Source organism: Podarcis bocagei, assembly GCF_964188305.1.
Source record: "Podarcis bocagei genome assembly, chromosome: 11".
NCBI lineage: Eukaryota > Metazoa > Chordata > Lepidosauria > Squamata > Lacertidae > Podarcis > Podarcis bocagei.
Window position 1 is genome coordinate 23,509,104 of NC_138136.1, and position 19,013 is coordinate 23,528,116.

At 42.9% G+C, this 19,013-nt stretch overlaps 1 long non-coding RNA gene across 1 annotated transcript in view; it reads right to left on the reverse strand.

Moving 5' to 3' along the window:
* Positions 1 to 16,622, reverse strand: part of LOC308597880 — a 47,451-nt gene extending 30,829 nt beyond the window's left edge. The window contains exon 1 of the long non-coding RNA XR_014013246.1: positions 16,337 to 16,622. This is a non-coding gene — a long non-coding RNA (uncharacterized lncRNA). The remainder of the gene's footprint in view (positions 1 to 16,336) is intronic.
* Positions 16,623 to 19,013: the final 2,391 nt, after the last annotated feature.

Genomic DNA, 19,013 nt, shown 5'->3' on the forward strand with positions numbered 1-19,013 from the left:
GGTAGTTGTTGTTCTCTTTGACATCTGGTGGGAGGGTTTCCACAGGGAGGGCGCCAATACTGAGAAGGCCCTCTACCTGGTTCCCTGTAACTTGGCTTCTCGCAGTGAGGGAACCGCCAGAAGGCCCTTGGCGCTGGACCTCAGTGTCTGGGTAGAATGATGGGGGTGGAGACGCTCCTTCAGGTATACAGGACCGAGGCTGTTTAGGGCTTTAAAGGTCAGCCCCAACACTTTGAATTGTGCTCGGAAACGTACTGGGAGCCAATGTAGATCTTTCAAGACCGGTGTTATGTGGTCTCGGCGGCCGCTCCCAGTCACCAGTCTAGCTGCTGCATTCTGGATTAGTTGTAGTTTCCAGGTCACCTTCAAAGGTAGCCCCACGTAGAGTGCATTGCAGTAGTCCAAGCGGGAGATAACCAGAGCATGCACCACATAACCATGCTATCACAGCAAGAAAAGCCACCACTGAGGTAAACTGGTTAATCCACGAAGTACAGGGAAGCCTCACTTTCACTAGGGTTTGATGGGAAGAGAGAGCTGCTTCTCTCACCCTTCATGCCCAAAGCAATTGCTGTAGTGATTTTCCTTCTAGCCTACCTGAACTGCTTCTTTGCTTGGAAGCTTAAAGGCCAAACACTCCTGAAAGAAGTGAAGGGTTTCGCTTCCCTCGTGTATTCCTTCTCTCCTGAGTTGTGCCTGTTACTAAATGCTTCAGTGAGAAGTTGCTGTTTGCAGCTCAGCAGAGAAACCATTAGCAATTTATAAACATACCTTTCAGGACTCTTCTGACTTGGCAGTATAACGGCGTGTAATAAGCCTACATTAAAAATCATGTTGCTCCACACCCATTTCCCCTCTCAGGAACTGTCTGCGATAGCAAAAAGATCCAGAAACAAAATTATTTTCAGGCTTTAACGAGCTCATCCTGCAATAACAGCAGCAGTTGTGGCAACGGGAATGATGAACTTGGTGAAAATATCTGGAGTCTTGTAAACACTTCAGCCTTCTGGCAGTGCCCTTGTGGGGGCTATTTACAGCCTCCGTGATGCAAGGCAGATACTATCTAAATATGCACATCTGGATAGGTTTCAATCACTCAGCTCCTCAGTTCACCAGTAATATTTTTGCTTTAGTCTTACCTTCCAGCAGAATTGAAAACATGCAAAACTCCCTAACCATGTCTACTTCACAACATCTGGTTTTGGACCCCATAAGAAGCTGCCAGTCAGCCAGACCACTGTTCCATCTAACTTAGTATTGTCTACACTCACTGGCAGCAGCCCTCCAGGTTTTCAGGCAGGAGCTGTTTCCAGGTCTGCCTAGAGATGCTGGGGATGGAACCAGGAACCTTCTGCAAGCAGAGCAGATACCCAGGGACCCCTTTTCCAAGCATTCCAGGAACCCAACTCTTTGGCTGCCAAGTGGAGAGGATGCATTCACCCAGTTGAATGTATGGAAGCAACATCATGGGAAGGGTTTTTCCAGCTATCCCACCTGCTGCCTTTGGAAGTGTCATAAGAAGTTGGTACAGGAGGGGTACTGTGAGGGGTGTTTCTCAGACAAAAGTGGTACTGTGAAGGTTTCTTGCTGCTTTGGTTATTGACAGGAGGTGTGTTGTTGCTAATGCCTTGCTGGTTGAAATGTTTTCTGTATATTGTTATATTTGCTATTGTGTGGAAGTTTTATTATGCCTGATATGAAAGAGTTCTTGCTTTGATTTTGAGAGGCGTTGCTGTTCACTTTGTTGTAATCCACTTTTAGCACGATTGTGTGTGCAAACATGGCATATAAATAAAATGGTGAGATATAGCATCCTACTGTGTAGTTAAGGTTCCATGGATGGGTGAACTATTTCTGTGACTGGCATCATAAGGAAACAAGAATGAGATATATTGGGACCTAACTAGAAGTTATGTGGGTGAACTGTGCTTGGGAAATCTAATTTAATTTTCTTCTCAAAGCTGCTGCAGAGGGTCCTCAGTTTGGAACCAGGCCAACACATATGGTAGGCTCCAGCTTAACTCTGGCGGTTCCCTCACTGCGAGAGGCCAAGTTACAGGGAACCAGGCAGAGGGCCTTCTCGGTAGTGGCGCCCGCCCTGTGGAACGCCCTCCCATCAGATGTCAAAGCGATAAACAACTACCTGACATTCAGGAGACATCTGAAGGCAGCCCTGTTCAGGGAAGTTTTTAATATGTGACATTTTAGTGTATTTTTCATCTTTGTTGGAAGCCGCCCAGAGTGGCTGGGGAAACCCAGCCAGATGGGCGGGGTACAAATAATAAATTATTATTATTATTATTATTATTATTATTATTATTAGGCTCTAAGGTAGATCTCCATGTCTTCAAACTGCATGTTAAAAAAAATTGAGGGAAGAATGATTTCTGGCTAAAGGATTACTGGTATATTGGGCTGTTTCTCTGACACTTAGTTTGGTTTAAACCTTTCAGCTGGGAACATTGATACTCCCAGAAATGAAATTGGAGCATGCCATTTGCTCCCATTGATCATCCTGAATGATTAGCCAAACAAAACTCAGTGTCGGGCAGCATGTATAATAAGTTAACTGAAAATTTTGAAAAGTAACCCAAAATTTACAAAGTCATAAGCCAAAACCAAGTTTATGGTGAGGAGGCAGAGCAGATGCAGAAGAATAAGGAAAGAGGAAGATCGGAAATGATCTTGGTATCCTCATTTGAAAGGCTCCAGGACTTGAGGAGAAACTCAGCAGTTCACATCACATAAGATATAGTCATAGTAGCAACAGTCACATCAGGTGTAGTCACAGTGGGTACTTGCTCCACTCTACAATCGCAGCAGGGATAATTGCATCAGGAATATAGTCACAGAGCTCACAAGTTGAGGAAACTACATCAACACCTTGAAGAGCTCCTGGTGAGTCTAGTCATCCTCCTTCCATTTGACAACTGGAGGAGAAGTTGCCACAGCAAGGCATTGGAGCCCTATATCAATATAGATAACTCTATAGGATGCTACTAGAAAGTATGGACTGACTATCTTTGCCATACAAAAACGTATAGGTCAGATCTTCTTAAGAGCCCAGGAAAGATATGGATGGTTTTATGATGTGGTTGTCATTTATACAATATGCCAGGCACTGCCAAGCTGATGCTACCCAGATGGTACCTCGGGTTAAGTACTTAATTCATTACGGAGGTCCAATCTTAACCTGAAACTGTTCTTAACCTGAAGCACCACTTTAGCTAATGGGGCCTCCTGCTGCTGCCGTGCCACCAGAGCACAATTTCTGTTCTCATCATGAAGCAAAGTTCTTAATCCGAGGTACTATTTCTGGGTTAGCGGAGTCTGTAACCTGAAGCGTATGTAACCCGAGTTACCACTGTAATGCTACATGAGACCCATGGAGTTGTAATCCAAAGCGTATGGAATGCATCAGATTGGCAAAAGTTCCAGTATGCAGAAAGTTCAGTCCAAATAAACTGACCTCCAAAAGAGTGAAAGTGTAAAGAGAATCAGAAATGAATCTCTTTACCCCCAAGCAGTCACTGGTGGAGAGGGTGAAGCAGTTTATGGAGTGCAAATTCAGGATCTGGTCGGGGCAAAGGAGATCTACCCCCTGGGAGCAATTCTAGAAGAAGTAAACATCAAAATGAGTGACTTAACAAGGCACTGCAACCTCACTTGCTGGCAAATTGGATCATCTTACCTCACATAAATATTCCGAAAGAGTGATCTGATTTTGTAACCTGCAGCTATTAAAACAGCATGGATTTAACACCATGTGGGAAGAAGGTTAAGCAAACATCTTAGCTGTAAAAGCCACTAATTAGATATCATAAAATAGTAAATCTGAGTGTGGAAATGCTTGAAAATCAATCAGACTTTATGGTATTCATACCCCAAGGAAAGTTGTGAATTGGGAGGGTGGGCTGGGGAAACAGTAAAAGCCAGTAGCACATTATGGGGCTAAATATCCACTAGAATCCCAATGTTGATGATTGAGAGGGGTGTGTGAGGTCTGGGTAATGTTGGTGGATCCCTTCCAGGCTTTCTATATGATGTTTATCTGTGTAACTGTATCAATGAATCTAATAGAAGAACCTGCTGAACCAGTCACACCAGTCTCTTTATAAGATAATGGCTTTAGCTGGTCAATTAACTATCTTCATCAACATTTTAAAAAGTGAACTATGTTGTCAAAGTGACACTAATTGATGCTGCTCTCCAGGAAGGAGGGGGCAGGACTTTTCCCACCTTACCTGGCTTGGAGCCACTTCGTCCTAGGATAGTGTCTAACAGTGTATTACAACAGCTACTACACTATTGCTATCCAGAGGGCAAAAAAGGGACAACAATAAAACAGAATATTTGTGGCATAAAAGGTATGGGATTTTCCTAGGAAGTTATGGGATATGCACTGCAGTGAAGCACTGCAACCACAGTCCCCAAAATTTTGCAGGCACAAACAGTATTGAAAATGGGATTGTGTGTGACTGCCCCAATAACATCATGAGGACAAATCATAATGAATACACAGTAAAAATGATATCTGGAGATGCCCTTAAGACAGATGATGAGTAATACCTATTCAACTTTAAACCACATGTTGTTGTTGTTTACTTTGCCTCTTGGTGACAAACAGTTAAACATTTGAATTTATTCTGAAGCCCATCCATGTTTTTGATATTACAGGCTTATTCTTGAGCAACCGTTTTCCATTGTGCATGAGTTCTGATCTACTGTTATCCTGAAAATCAGAAATCTCATGCTGAGATCTCACAGTGGCATGAGAAAATACCAAGCCATGTCTGCTGCTTTCTTACATGCTCCCTTTGTCAGTAGCTCTGCTGGATCATTCAATTTCACTCACCTCTTAAGAGACTATTGTATTCCTCCCCTACTCAATATATCTTTATACAAGGGGAAGCATGTTGTGGTCCTGACAATAAGTCATTGATGGCAGGCCTGTTGTGACATATTTTTCTGACATCCTTTTGGAATCTAGCCACTATCTGCTCACACTCAAAGTATCTATCTATATCCCGGGAAATATATACAGCTCCCCTCCCCTCAAATATATATTGGCACAATAGCTACAATTAATTCGCAAAGCTGCATCTCTTAACACACAAGGTAAGAAACAACAATTTCATTATTACCATTCTTCAGAGACAACTGGGCATTACTGAGACTCATTAAAACCTAAAACATACTGAAACAACTTAATCTGGGAATAAGCCCCATTGAATTGAATGGGGACTACTTCTGAGTAGACGTGTATTAGAATACACCAAAGCTAACAGTAAAAATTACAATCTTAATTTCTAGCACAGTGAAAACACTACTCCATTGCCAATGATTTTCATATCGTTGACATTTCTTAGAAGTTTTCCTATGTGGTAAGATCAGAGATATATCACAGGTTCATCAGAGTCAGAGCTTTTTAACACAGGACATGATAGAATTTAGGTGTTACAGTACAGGACCACTTTGGGAAGAAATATCTACTAGATAAGGTGGTTAAAAGCAGAGCTGCACTGGGTTTTGGTGAAGGTCATTTTTCACAACAGAAAGTGCCATTTCAAGGGGGACAATGCTTTCCTTTAATCTCTCTCGCTTGGTCCTGATTCTGGGCAGCTCAGATCCTGAGCCGAGCTCTCTAGGGCACTCATAAAAATAGCAAAAGGCCCCATTAGCTTGCAGTCCTACACCCACTTACTTAGAAGTAAGTCTCATTGAACTTGAGGGCTTGCTTCTGATAGACATTGGATAGAATTGCATTGTTATTTTCCGTAGAGTCTTCAAATTCTCACTGTTTCAGTCTGTGATTGCTGAATGCATTCCTTGCTAAGGGGGCAGGATCATTAAGTGTGCTTCGATAATAAGCAAGGCTGCAGCAGCATTAAGCTTGAGCCTCTGAAATGAGTGGAGTGCACATCATGGATTTTTTTAAAGGAATCTGAAGAAGGGCTCTTGTCTGCAGCTTTGTGACTGTATTATGTTGTTCAGCAGTAATCAGTGCTAGGTATCGACTGAATGTCTTGAGTAGAACTGCAGATTAACAACTGGACATATGTGATATGGCATAAGAACATAAGAGCCTACTGAATCAGGCTAAAAGCCTATCTTGTCTAGCATCCTGTTCTCACAGTGGCCAATCTGATGCCTATGAGAAGCCCACAAGCAGAATCTGAGTCCAACAGCATTTTCTTGCAGTTTCTAGGAACAACAACAACTCTTATTATTTATATGCAGCCCATCTGACTGGGCTGCCCAAGCCACTCTGGATGGCTCCCAACAAAATATTAAAAACACAGTAAAACATCAACTTTTAAAAACTTCCCTGAAGAAGCTTGCCTTCAGATGTCTTCTAAAAGTAAAATAGTTGTTTAGCTGTTTGATATCTGATGGGAGGGCATTCCACAGGGAAGGCGCCACTACTGTGAAGGTTCTCTGCCTGGTTCCCTGTAGCTTCACATCTACCTTGCAGTGAGGGAACCGCAGGGACGCGGACTTAGAAAAAATATTGGGGGGGGGCCCGGGAAAGCTCATGAATAATAAATAAGCTCATGAATATGCAAATAAAGTGGCTCCGGCCCTAAATAGGGCAAGCCACGCCCCCCAGCCAGCCGATTGGCTGGCTGGGAGGTGTGGCCAGTCGGGATTCCCCTGTTCTCGCGGGATTTCCGGCCGGGGCTCTCCGATTAGGGCGCGCGGCTGGCTGGCTGGCGAAGGAGCAGGTGGGGAGGAGGCGGGGGACGGCGGCGGCGCTCTGCTGGAAGGGCGCCCGCCCGAGATTATTGGGGGGGCTGAGCCCCCCCAAAAAATTTTTTGAGGGGGCTCGAGCCCCCTCAAGCCCCATGGAGTCGGCGCCTATGGGGAACCGCCAGAAGGCCCTCGGAGATGGACCTCAGTGTCCAGCCTGTGTGATGGATACCAGGAACGGGTATTCAGAGGCCTACTGCTTCCAAAAATACAGGTACAAGATAGCCAGAGAAGGTCTCTGCATGGGGTTTTCTTCTGTCTTGAGTTCCTCAGTAATTTGTCTGGCATTGGGTTCTATGCACAGTTCTTGACTGGATAGGGATGCCTTTTGCTGATTCGCATCAGGCAGTAAATGCATTGAGCAGGTCCTGAGGGCTACACACTTTTGGTACCCAGAGCTGCTGGCATGGAAGCTCCCCCATCTGTGATACCAGGTGGTTAGAAAACAGACAAGCTAGATTAACAGAGAAGCAAATTGTGAAGCATTTTTCATACATTTATCTCATCTACTAGTAGTTCATGAAACAACTGTTAGTAGATCATTGCACTTGGCTTGAGGGGAAGAGTCAAGATTTCTAGGCCTTACAGAGCAGGCATAATTCAGAGTAATCTATACATTTCTATACTGAATTTCCATTTTTATAAAATAGAGCTAAATAGACAAGATCACCATTTGATGTAGGTTATTAATACATGCAAAGTATCTTGAGATACTCGCATGGAAGGTGCGATATAAGTGTAAATTAGTACCCTATGTGTGAAAATTTAAGAAGACAACCAACAGTACTCATAATTATGCATTCACAAAATGGAAGCAGACCTTTTTGTGCTGGAACTCGGTTAAATCCCCTTGCTGCTATGTTTTCTAATAATAGTCCCATATCACTCAGCGGGGGGATATCAAATGGTGTAACAATGAACTGAGAAGCTTTCCAATAAAGCAAATATTTATATGGAGGGAAAGTGCTTCTTTTTGTTAATATGAAAAAGTATCCCCCAGTGTTTCACAATTCTCTGCTGAGTGAACTTCTCTTTCTGTCAGAAGTATTCGCATTTTTAAGTGCTTTACTGAATTGCAAGTTTCTTGTTCATTTATTAGTCCTTGACAAAGCATCAGGCGATTTGGAGTTTTATTTGGAAAGGAACTGTGGGAGGGGAAGATTAAATGGAAGGCTGGCTGCATTTAGCTTCACCGGCCTGGGAAGATTTTATGCCTTTCTTGATTTTGGTGGTGGTGAGATTAGTGCATTCCACTGTCCGGGCATCAGATTTAGAGCTAATGAAAATAAAGGTCATTGAATTTGACTTCATTTCTCTCTCACTTAAATAGCTGGCCTGTATGTTTGCTGCTTTTCGCTGCAATCCCCTCTTACTTGTCTCTTCTGTATCTAATGTAATCAGCTTTGATTTGTGCTTGGTTATCAATCCTGGTGTGGCTTCCTCAGACAACATTTTCTGCTTTAGACTCCATTCTATCACCACATGTGCATTATGGGGTGGTGGATAGGTTATAAAGCACATCTTTTGTTACCTGTGAACACATGATTAAATCAATTGTATGAAGGATTGATTTCTTTTGGGGGCTTTCCTGTGTTTCCTTGGTTCTGAATCGATCATCTGTGATCTCTTGGCATAACCGCTGGGTCCTAGTGCATGATTTCTGATATCCGGCCTCTGATTCTACTGTAATGGCTGCCTATATCTCAGCCCTAACAACTGTAAATTTAAACTTTGTGCCAAACCTTCGCCACACCTTCCTTACAACTTTTCTGGGCTACGAGAAGCCTACTAAAATGCTAAGAAACCAAGCTTATTATCTGCCAGTTGTCACTTTGCTATTATACCGTGGTGTCACATAATAGCGCATAGATCTCGCCTACATTTCTAAGAAGAAAATGTTTCCTACAGCATAATATATTGCAATATCAATGGAAATGAAACTCAGCTCAGTTAACTGACACCCAATGAAACAAACCCCATGGCTGATCAAAATGGATCGCTCACTAATTATGCTCAATCTAGTGTTGTTGTTGTTTTTCAGACACCAGTTCCCCACCATACATTTAAAGCACATGACTTTCTGCAAAATATTCTGGGGACTGTAGTTTGCAAACCCTCCCCCCGCCAGGTCTGCAGTTCCCAGAATTCTTTGGGGAAAACCATCTGCTTTAAATGTACGGTGTTGCTATGACCAGAATGAAGAGGAAGGCCTCTCACATCTAGGGTCTTACATTTGACTTTATGGCTAACTGGAGGCAGAGGTCTGTACTGAAAAATATGTAATTCTTCATGGTTTGGTTTACAGAAAGGCCCCATAGGAATGATACAGATTTTTTGATAGTTGAAACTGCTACACAGAGGATTCTGTGGCATATTCTGCACAGATTCACATGAGATCTTAGCTGTCAACTTTTCCCTTTTCTTGCAAGGAATCCTATTTGGAATAAGGGAATTTTCCTTAAAAAGGGGGGAAAGTTGACAGCTATGCATGAAATCCTGGCAGACCTGTGAAGTCTCACTGTCACCCTGCATGAACCAAGACAGTGCTCCAGAAAACTCTAAATACATTCCTCTGGCCACACATTGCAGGAGAATGTCAGCAGAGGGGGATGCAAACCATCTTTCAGATATGTTTGTTTGCCATTTCTTGATCTTCTCAACGAGGAACCTTGGTTATATTGCTTGGAGGGGGAGAGCTGATGTAGGGTTGCCATATTTCAAAAAGTAAAAACCAGGACACCCCAAAAGTTGTTGAGCCCCCCAAAACACAATTTTTCGATTGACTTGCCACCTTTCGGAAATTCCTCCGGGACATCAGTTCCTCCTTTGAAATCCCAGGAAAATCTGGACATATGGTAGCCCTTAAGCTGATATAAAACATGAAAAATAAACTCTGATATAGTTGTCATTGGAATTTACCTACAGATAGTCCATAAATCAAATTCTCTACTTGGGAACGCTGCTCATTCAGTATTTTTCTGCGGAGAATGCAAGCCGGTTACCACTGCCTAACATTCATTTCCGTTGACTGGCAGTGTCCTCTGTGGAAGCTCCATGCTCTTCCAGCCCTTAATCTATCTGTTTAGATCTCCAAACAAATGGGTTGGGGTTTTTGTTTTTTGTCTTTTTGATAATAAAATCCCCAGATAACACAGACTAACAAATCTTAGTAACTACTATTCTGAGCTTGATTTAAGTTAGGGACTTAGACACAAAGAAACCCCTTAATTACCAATTCTCAGTCCTCCCAACATACAAAAACTTGTTTTACTTTCATGCACATTTCAATGCCTATTATCTTTCCTTGAAAGTAGATGTGACAGTTGCGTCTGAATTGTTTAATGGCATTGCGAAAGGGAGGCGGGGGGGGGAGGCACACACCATTTGGGGATAAATTAGCAGAAAAATTGCATCGATGTAATGGGGAGTAAATAATGCCACCATTCCACGCAACGCTGTTTAGGTCTCTGTTGGACCATCATGTTCAGTTCAGCTGACACAAATTAAGAAGCCTTGGAAAGGATTCGGGGGAAATGATGAAGCACTTAGAATGCAAGGTACAGTAGAAGAGAACTGGGAAAGTTTTATTATAGAGGAGAAAAGTTAAGGGAAATGTTATTTCTTGTGCTCTTCGAACCCCTCAGCATCCACATGGTCTAGTGTTAAGCCTGCCAATCTGTACCTGAGCCTTCTATATCAAGGCATAACATGAACAACAACTACCAGACTTTTAGAAGACATCTGAAGGCAGCCCTGTTTAGGGAAGCTTTTAATGTTTGATGTATTGCAGTATTTTGATATAATTGATAGAATTATTATTATTATTAATTTTGAAGGGTGTTAGACCCCAGCCTTCAAAAGCATTCCAATTTACAAGATTAAAACAGATCAGATACATCAAAACAAAATACTCTATTAGAAACAATAAAATAACTAGGAGCAGCATAAAACAAAAAAACCTAGTCAAGGTAAAGCAGATGAGATACAATGAAAAGGTAGGTGCCAGGAAAGCTATTGTGGGGAGTGCATCCTACAATTGGGATGTAACCGCTGAGAAGGCTGTGGCTGTGGCAGCTAACCTGCTGTACTTTGGGTTCACTTGGAGAACCCAGAAATGGAAGACGCCCACCATGCTTATCCTGAAAACCACCCTTATCACAATAATTCAGTGATTGGCTATATGCCCCTTGCTCAGGTGTGTGAACCAGCTGCTGACTGACACTTTTGCACTTGCTTACACTTTTGTAACAGCTATTGGATGCCTGTCGACTCAGTGGCGTAGTGTGAGGAGGGGGCACACGGGCAGTTGCCCCAGGTGCAAAATTGTGAGGGGAGCAAAATTTCAACACATGGTGCTGCCTCTTTACAGATGTGTGCTTCCATTGTTGAGCTCTGTTGAAACTGCTTCTCTATGCAATCCAGGAAGTTACCTCTTCAGACGACGGAACTTCTCTTCTTTTCTTATCTCTGTGGCTGCGATCTCTTGGGTGGCATGGGCCCCATTAAGCAGTTGAGTGTGCATGTATACTCTGTTTCCCTTCCTCTATTCTACCCCTCTGAGCAGCTCCGGGCACTGGCAACCCATGATATGCCACTGTGTCCACTGAAACATTTTCTTTGCTACAATGGCCTAGCTCACACATATTAAAGTATAGTTAAAATAAACAATGGTTTAACATGAACAAGCAGAGTGTAGGTATGTAATGCAATAAAATAAAATAAAATAAAACAAAAACATGGCTGCCACCGGGAAACAAACTGTGGATTGGCCTGTTGTGTTGTCCGAAATCAGGTTGATGGTTTGGTTCCCCAAACAAGCCATGAGTGGTAAGCCAAGAACAAACCTTGACTTCTGCTAAAGTTAAAGTCTGGACAAAACTTCAGCTCCCTCAGGTGCGATGGCGTTTTCACCCCAGTACCTCACAGGGCTGGGGCCGATGCAGATCGTTCCTCCCTCTGCTTTTCAACATCACAATGTATTGGCTGATGGTACATTGTGATGTTGAAAAGCTGATATCTCCCAGCCCTAGCCATGACCTCATAGCTTTCTTGGCAACTGGATCCCCATGCTGAAAAGATTAACAGCTGAGGGGCTATATCTACTTCTTTGTCCACAAATTGGTTGAAAGCATGTTGTCCTCTCTCTCTCTCTCTCTCTCTCTCTCTCTCTCTCTCTCTCTCACACACACACACACACACACACACACACACACACAGGAGACAATGGTAGACACTTTGCCTTGCCAATGCCATGTCCGCATTGAACACAACTCCAATTTGTCCAAAGGCCATTTTTCATGCTTGTGTTCATTCCTCGTTGACTGCAGCATCAAGTAATGACTTGGATGTGTGAGTGAGCCTTCAAAAATTAATCGCCATCAAAAGAACTTACAGTAAAAGCAGCTGCAGAAGTTCTGGTAAAAGTGAAGGAAAAGCTTGACTCATCCTGCTCTGTTTAGTCTCAAATCCCACTTGCTAGCTCCACAGCACCACACATCTAAATATATAAACCCAGGGGATGCCATTTAAGGATAAGTGCATATCCCCCCACCACCCCACAATGTTTAAAACTGTATATTGTTATTCCTCAAGATCACCTACATTTCTGGCTTCTCCACTAGTTCCATACACAATTACTGCAAACAGTGGATTCCAAAAAAACACAAATCCCATTGCCTGCTCTAAAAAACAACAACCAAGGAAAAAAAAGGTGGGAGTGATGGTTAGATATGGAATTACATTGCCAAGGCAGTTATGAGGTATAAACAACTAGGCATAGCAAATGTTCTTCAAAATACTTTCTTCTCTCTGTGCAGCAGGAATGCTGAATATATTCAAGTGCAAGCCAGTAAACGTAGCTGAGAATTGTACCTCCCCCCCTGAAATAAAAAAGCCCATACCCCACCAATTTCTGCTTAGTAGAGAAGCACAAGAGTTGCCGCCACAACCTGGCTACTAACAGAAAGCTAAGGCAGTGTGGTTTAGGGGTTACAGTGTTGGACTAAGATCTGGAAGACCAAGGTTCACATCCCTGCTCACCCATGAAACCCACTGGGTCTACTCTGGCTAGTCACAGTCTCTCTCAGTGGAACCTACCTCACAAGGCTGTTGTGAAGATAAAATGGGGAGGAACAGAACCAGAGCGCTCTGGAGGAAAAGTGGGTTGTGAAAGTGTTAGCAGTAGATAACAGCCCAAGGCTAGTGCAGCCACTTTCCAGTCTTTAAACGTTCTATAATAAAGAATTTGGAGAATGGCTGCTTGTTCTTAAATGCCATCGAAGAAAAGGGAACAGAGCCTGCTTTGACTCCATTTGGTGGTTTTATGCATGGTCTGAATGATGCTTTCATAGTTCTGCCCAGTCTGGTTAGCCACAAGAAGTTGTCTAGGATTAACAAAGGTATCTCGCTCCCAGGCGCCATTGTTTGTTCTGTGGCAGGCGGTGATGCTCATAGCTCTCCTGTTGGCTCATATGGAGGGATTCCCTACACACACACACACACACACACACACACACACACACACACCCCACATATCAGTCATTCATTAAGTACCCTGGGATTCCTCTTTGCCATTTCCCATTTGTGCCGATTAATGAGGTTCTACAGCTGTTTGACTTTGATATGCAATTCCGAACAAGCAACACCAAAGGAGCCAGAGAAGGGCAGATATTCCATGCAATCAGATCTGAAATGCACTAGATTCAGCTAAATCTAATGGGAAAACAGCAAAGGGCAAAGCAGCTTGAACTGTTTAGACCTCAAAGCTTCCCCCCACCCCTGTTTAATTTCACATTCTAAGCATCTTTGGCCTAATAACTGATTTACTGTGCATATCATTAAGGTTTCATTTAATTTCTCTCTCTCTCTCTCTCTCTCTCTCTCTCTCTCTCTCTCTCTCTCTCTCACACACACACACACACACACACCATTAACACAGGGATGTGTGTGTTAAGAGTCTCTCCACTTGTTGGTTTGGGAATTGTGCCTGTGCTTTCAACACCACCACACTGAATAATAAGACCTGATAAATTAAACTCCACCCTGCCCCATGCTTCTATTCCACAGTGCACCAATGGTCTGTTAAACAGGTGTCCCCCACATTCTTATTTTTGCATCCTGACTCCTTGGGTTTTGTACCTGAAATCTGACACAGTACGAGCACATCTGCTTCTCATTCTGGCCAAGCTGGTTCACGTTCAAAACACGAAATGATGAATGCTACTCCCATTTCATCAGTATGCTAATGACATTCAGTTCTGCCACGTGGTCCCAGGGAAGCAGTAGCGGTGACAAAACCGTGCCTGGCTTCAGTTCAGGGTTGCATACAGGTGACCAAATGGAACCTTAATCCAGAGATACTGTGGTTAGGAATTCTAGTCTTCTGAGAGTGGTTATACAGCTTGTTCTAGATTTACTGTATTTTTGGTTTTTATGGAAGCCGCCCAGAGTGGCTGGGGAGGCCCAGCCAGATGGGCGGGGTATAAATAATTTATTATTATTATTATTATTATTATTATTATTATTATTATTATTATTATTATTATTATTCTAGATGGGATTGTATACATCATAAAGGAGCAGGTATGTAGTCTGTGGGTCTCATTGATTAAGCGCTTTTCTTGGATTCTCAAGCAGCAGCAGTTGTGTGAAGTGACTTTTACCAGCTGTGGTTGGTTTGCCAGAGGAGATAATTTCTGGAGAAAACAGGCTAGGCATCAGTTATCCCCTCCCAGTTGCAATGACAGGACACTTCAACTAGTCCGAAAGGTAGAACTCGTAACGTCATCCAGGATCTGAAGATTGGAGCACATCTCTACTTTGTCTCCCATTGCCACGGGATGTAAAATAGTGAAAAGGGGAGCAGCGGGCTAGTTTCTCACAAAAAAACGAGAATAGTACCTGCACATTTTGTGTCATATCTCAGGTTCTACAAATGCTAGAAATGTACACTTTTTTTTGGTAAATGCAAGCTGAGGGACTGCATATTACAATTCATCTGAGGGAGGGAAGAACTGCCCCTTCCTGCCACTTTCACACACAATCTACTCTCATATGATCCTGTCCACAATTTAATCACTGGCTTTAGGGGCCCTGTTCTCTGCCCCATCCTTTGGTGAAATCAAATGCACATGTTACCAAAACTGTGGAATGCCACTTCCATAGAGATCTGCTAGGCACCTTCTTTTCAGACATCTCCAAAATCTCTTACAATTTAGCTCACTTTTCATGTGTGACTCTTAAATCTGCTAATCTGCTGCATTCTGCTGTTTTATTATCTGCTTATACTGCACTGCAGCATTTTAAATTTTGCTTTTATGGTATTGTTTAATTTTTAATGCATTTTTAAATGCCGCTTTTAACAGGGGGTTTTTTTTAATATGACACTTGTGAAAGGAGCTCAAACTGGGAGAAAGATTTGCATTTTCATCCTGGATACATCTATGAGTGTGATATCCAAACAAAGAACATGCTATAATAATAAATAACTATCTTCATGCACTCAGGAATGCAAGAAGCCGATATAGGGGGTGGGGGGTGGGGGGAAAACATGGCTTTCTTAACTTAATCTGTGGTTGACAGTGGTGCTCACCACAGGATACCGAAGTGTAACCCACACATATTACATTTACCAATAATGAACTGGAAAAGGGAGAAGAGTGGCAATACTTACAACGGACGCAAAATGATTTTGGTCAGGTGAAAAAGAGAATATTGCAAGAAGGAACCGAGTAACGCTAAAAATGCTACTCCTGTAAATGAACTGTCATCACTCAAGAAGAAAGAATTGTGCAAACGAAAACCCAACTTTCCTTTCTCATATTCCCTCAGCTCTGTCAATTTTCCTGCCAGTCTAGATTTTGCTTCTTCTCATAGGCCTCATTAATAATGTTGTACCCTTTAGCTTCTTGATTCTCCAGACCCCTCTTGTCCCATTTTATAATGGGTGTTCACATCTTACATGTACCACAGATGTACAGTCTGTGCACACAAAAGCAGAGCTGTGCAAATAAACAAGTGTATACTCTTCCACACAAACACTTGCCCGTGCACAGAGACAGCTTGTACCTGTGTTCAATGCCATGTGTGAATAAGCCTAGAGATATTCCTACATGGCATGCTTTTTAAACCTTTCCCTCACTCTTAAACACACACACACACTTCTATTTATATGCACCCCACAATATCCTAAAAGTGATTCTCATAGCTCAGAGGTGGCCAGCTCCCAAGAGACTGTGATCTACTCACAGAGTATGTGATCTACTCACAGTTAAAGACTGGCAGTGATTTACCCCCTTTACCAGTGATCTACTGCAGATGTCCAGTGATCTACCGGTAGACCACGATCTACCGGTAGACCACGATCTACCTGTTGGATGTGCCTGTCATAGCTTATTTCTTTCCATTCCACACCCTTCCCCTTAAACACATAACACATACATATGTGGCATTTTCAGAGTCTTTGAACCTTTGGTGTAAATATTTTTCAGATGACTACTCATTTTAAACTGACCCAGTGTTACAGCTTACGCAGGTTTTACATTTGCATTGTGGACATTGGGAAATGAAAAACAGAATTCAGACTCGCCTGCTAAAAACATCCTAGGCCATCTTTCTCACAGCGCCTGTGAGGACATACCAGTGGCGTGTGTCCCTGTGAATCAGCCGTTGACAATGAACAGCTGCTACTTGATGGGAAATACTGGCTTCCATTGCCAGAAGGAAGTAGTAGCCAGCACCTGTTGCCTCCCCAAACCTTATGAAGCATTAGCGTGGGGTATTCCCACAAGGTTGGCAGTGCTTTTCCTCCTGGGCATTGCATGACTTGTCCGATGGCCTCAAGTCATTCCTTAAATATCTATCAAGGAGTTGTTCCAAGTACTGAAAAAGGCCAACTGTCTAGTGATCAAAGTCCCAAGTTGTGAAAATATCAGGTCAAAGGGCCATTCTTTGAGCTTTGGCACATAGCATATTCTTATAAACTATCGTGGCTGATAGAGCTTTTTTTAAGTCATGGAAAACTCTCTGTTGACAATGCGGCAATACTATCCTGTATTGTGGTGGTGCCTCCTTAGCCGGGGTAGCTCTGGAAGAGCTGAGCTCCAAGAAATGACATTTATCAAGAAGCTTAGTGCAGCCAAGTGATAAATGGGGCAAGCCAGGAACAGATCAAAGAGACCCTCTTAGTCTTCCATTCAAAGAATCAGGCAGGGAATGGCATGCTAAGTAAGTGCATGGCAAGTCGGGTGTGAAAAATGATCTCTCCTACAAGAATTCCATTGGTGACAGATAATCAGAAATTTAAATGGCATTCCCACCTTCAGAAAGTGCCTTAAATAATGGGGGCTGCATGAAACCGTTTGTATTTAAAGGAGAGGCTGAATAATTTATTGCCGAGCAGAATGCACAGCACTAGGCAGATAAATGAGGAAATCCCAGCGCAGTCTATCTTGCGCAGTTGCCACACTAATTACAGATCAATTACTTACCAGTTGTTTGCAACCTTATCAAAGAATAGTAAATTTACTGAGAGGAAAATGTGATAAGATGACTTTTCATTATTACAGTAGATTTGTTGAAACAGCTCTGACACCGAGATTAATAAGAGCTTTCCCAGAGGTAATGCGATCAGTATGCACAGAGCGAGAATGTTAAAAGCTGAAAACTTGAACCTCGGCACTATCATAAAAGTCCTTTCGTGAATGAATCATTTTCATGGGAGTGTCCTTAACACAGAAGGGTGGGGCGTGGGGGCGGTCTGATAAACTGCAATCTTACTACAGGGATTATATATGTATCCCTTTCTGTTTCTTCGAAGAAGAACAGTGGAAGAGGGTGTTTTCTTTTTCTTTCTTAAGTGTTCACAGTCAGCTGCCTTGTATCGAGTCAGATCATGGGCCAATCTAGTTCAGTATTGTTTCCACTGACTGACAGAGCCCCTCTAGGGTTTCAGACTGAAGTCTTGCTCAACTGAACATAGAGATGCTCTGGATTGAACCTGGAGCCAGGGTCCTTCCCTTCCCCACCCCCCATTATGGACATTAAGGGCAGGTGGAAGCTCCCCACATTTTGTGTTGTGCAGTTTGCTCTAAAACAAGGGGGAAACAGTTTGGGAGGGAGGGATAAAGATATCGCACAGTGTATATTTGTGTGAATGTGTACGTGTGCGCACCAACAGTACTCTTCCTGCATGTGGCCGGCACCATGGGGGTGGGTGTTCAGCACAAAACCTCCATGTTCATAGAATCGTAGAGCTGGGGGGTGGGGAGGCCATGAGGCTCATCTCATCCAACCCCCTGCAATGCAGTAATCTTTTGCCCTAGCAAAACAACAACAAACAAACCTATGGTCACGTAAGCTATTACTATGCCATAAGATCCACTGTCCTGTAATATCACATATGAGCTTTAACTACTGGTGAAGCCCAGGATGGCAAAACAAGGCCAATATTCCAGAAATCCTGGAATTGTTTGGACCTTATGAACAGACAGGTGGAATAGACACTATTACACGGATGGACCTTATGCATGAACTGACTAGAGAATGATCTGATCTACTGGGTCTTCTGCTTTGTTCGTTTGTTGAACTTTATGAGTTACTTCTGTTGAAATTTATGATTTGATACAATGAATAGTATACCTTATTTATCTAAGAATACAGCCGGTTACGTCTTGTGTGTTTGTTGAGTAATCTTTTGCCCAACATAGGCCTCAAACCCACGACCCAGAGACTAAGAGTCTGATGTTCTGCCAACATGGATTATGAAATGCTAGGCGCCAACAATCAGATAACGCCATCAGCTTCACAGTTGCACCCTAGCTGTGAGTTTCCAAGGAATATCTGACAAGTTAAGCTTAGAAAATGAAAACTGGATTGCATTGGCTGTTGGTCCAATCCGGCAGGACGCTGCCTATGTTAACTGGTCCCCCAAACAGTTACATGACTATACAGGGGATCTGTGCAATTTGTAAGATTGTCAGTCGGCCAGGGGAAAAAGAAAAAAACACACCAGCCTGTCTCGCTTGCTCCTGACAGCTTTTAACAAGTGATTTCCGATTTGCAGGAATCAGCAGGTAGTATGGAGCTAAGCATTATTGTTTGCTACGTCTTCAGATCAGGCTGCTATCGAAGGCAAAGAAGCAGAGACTCATGAAAAAATTGGCACCCCTAACGATTTTTTCACAGGTGCCATGCGATTTGCAAGGACTGGTTGTGCTAAATGTCAACCAAGAAGCATACAAAGGCCAGCGCAGGATTGTCATAAC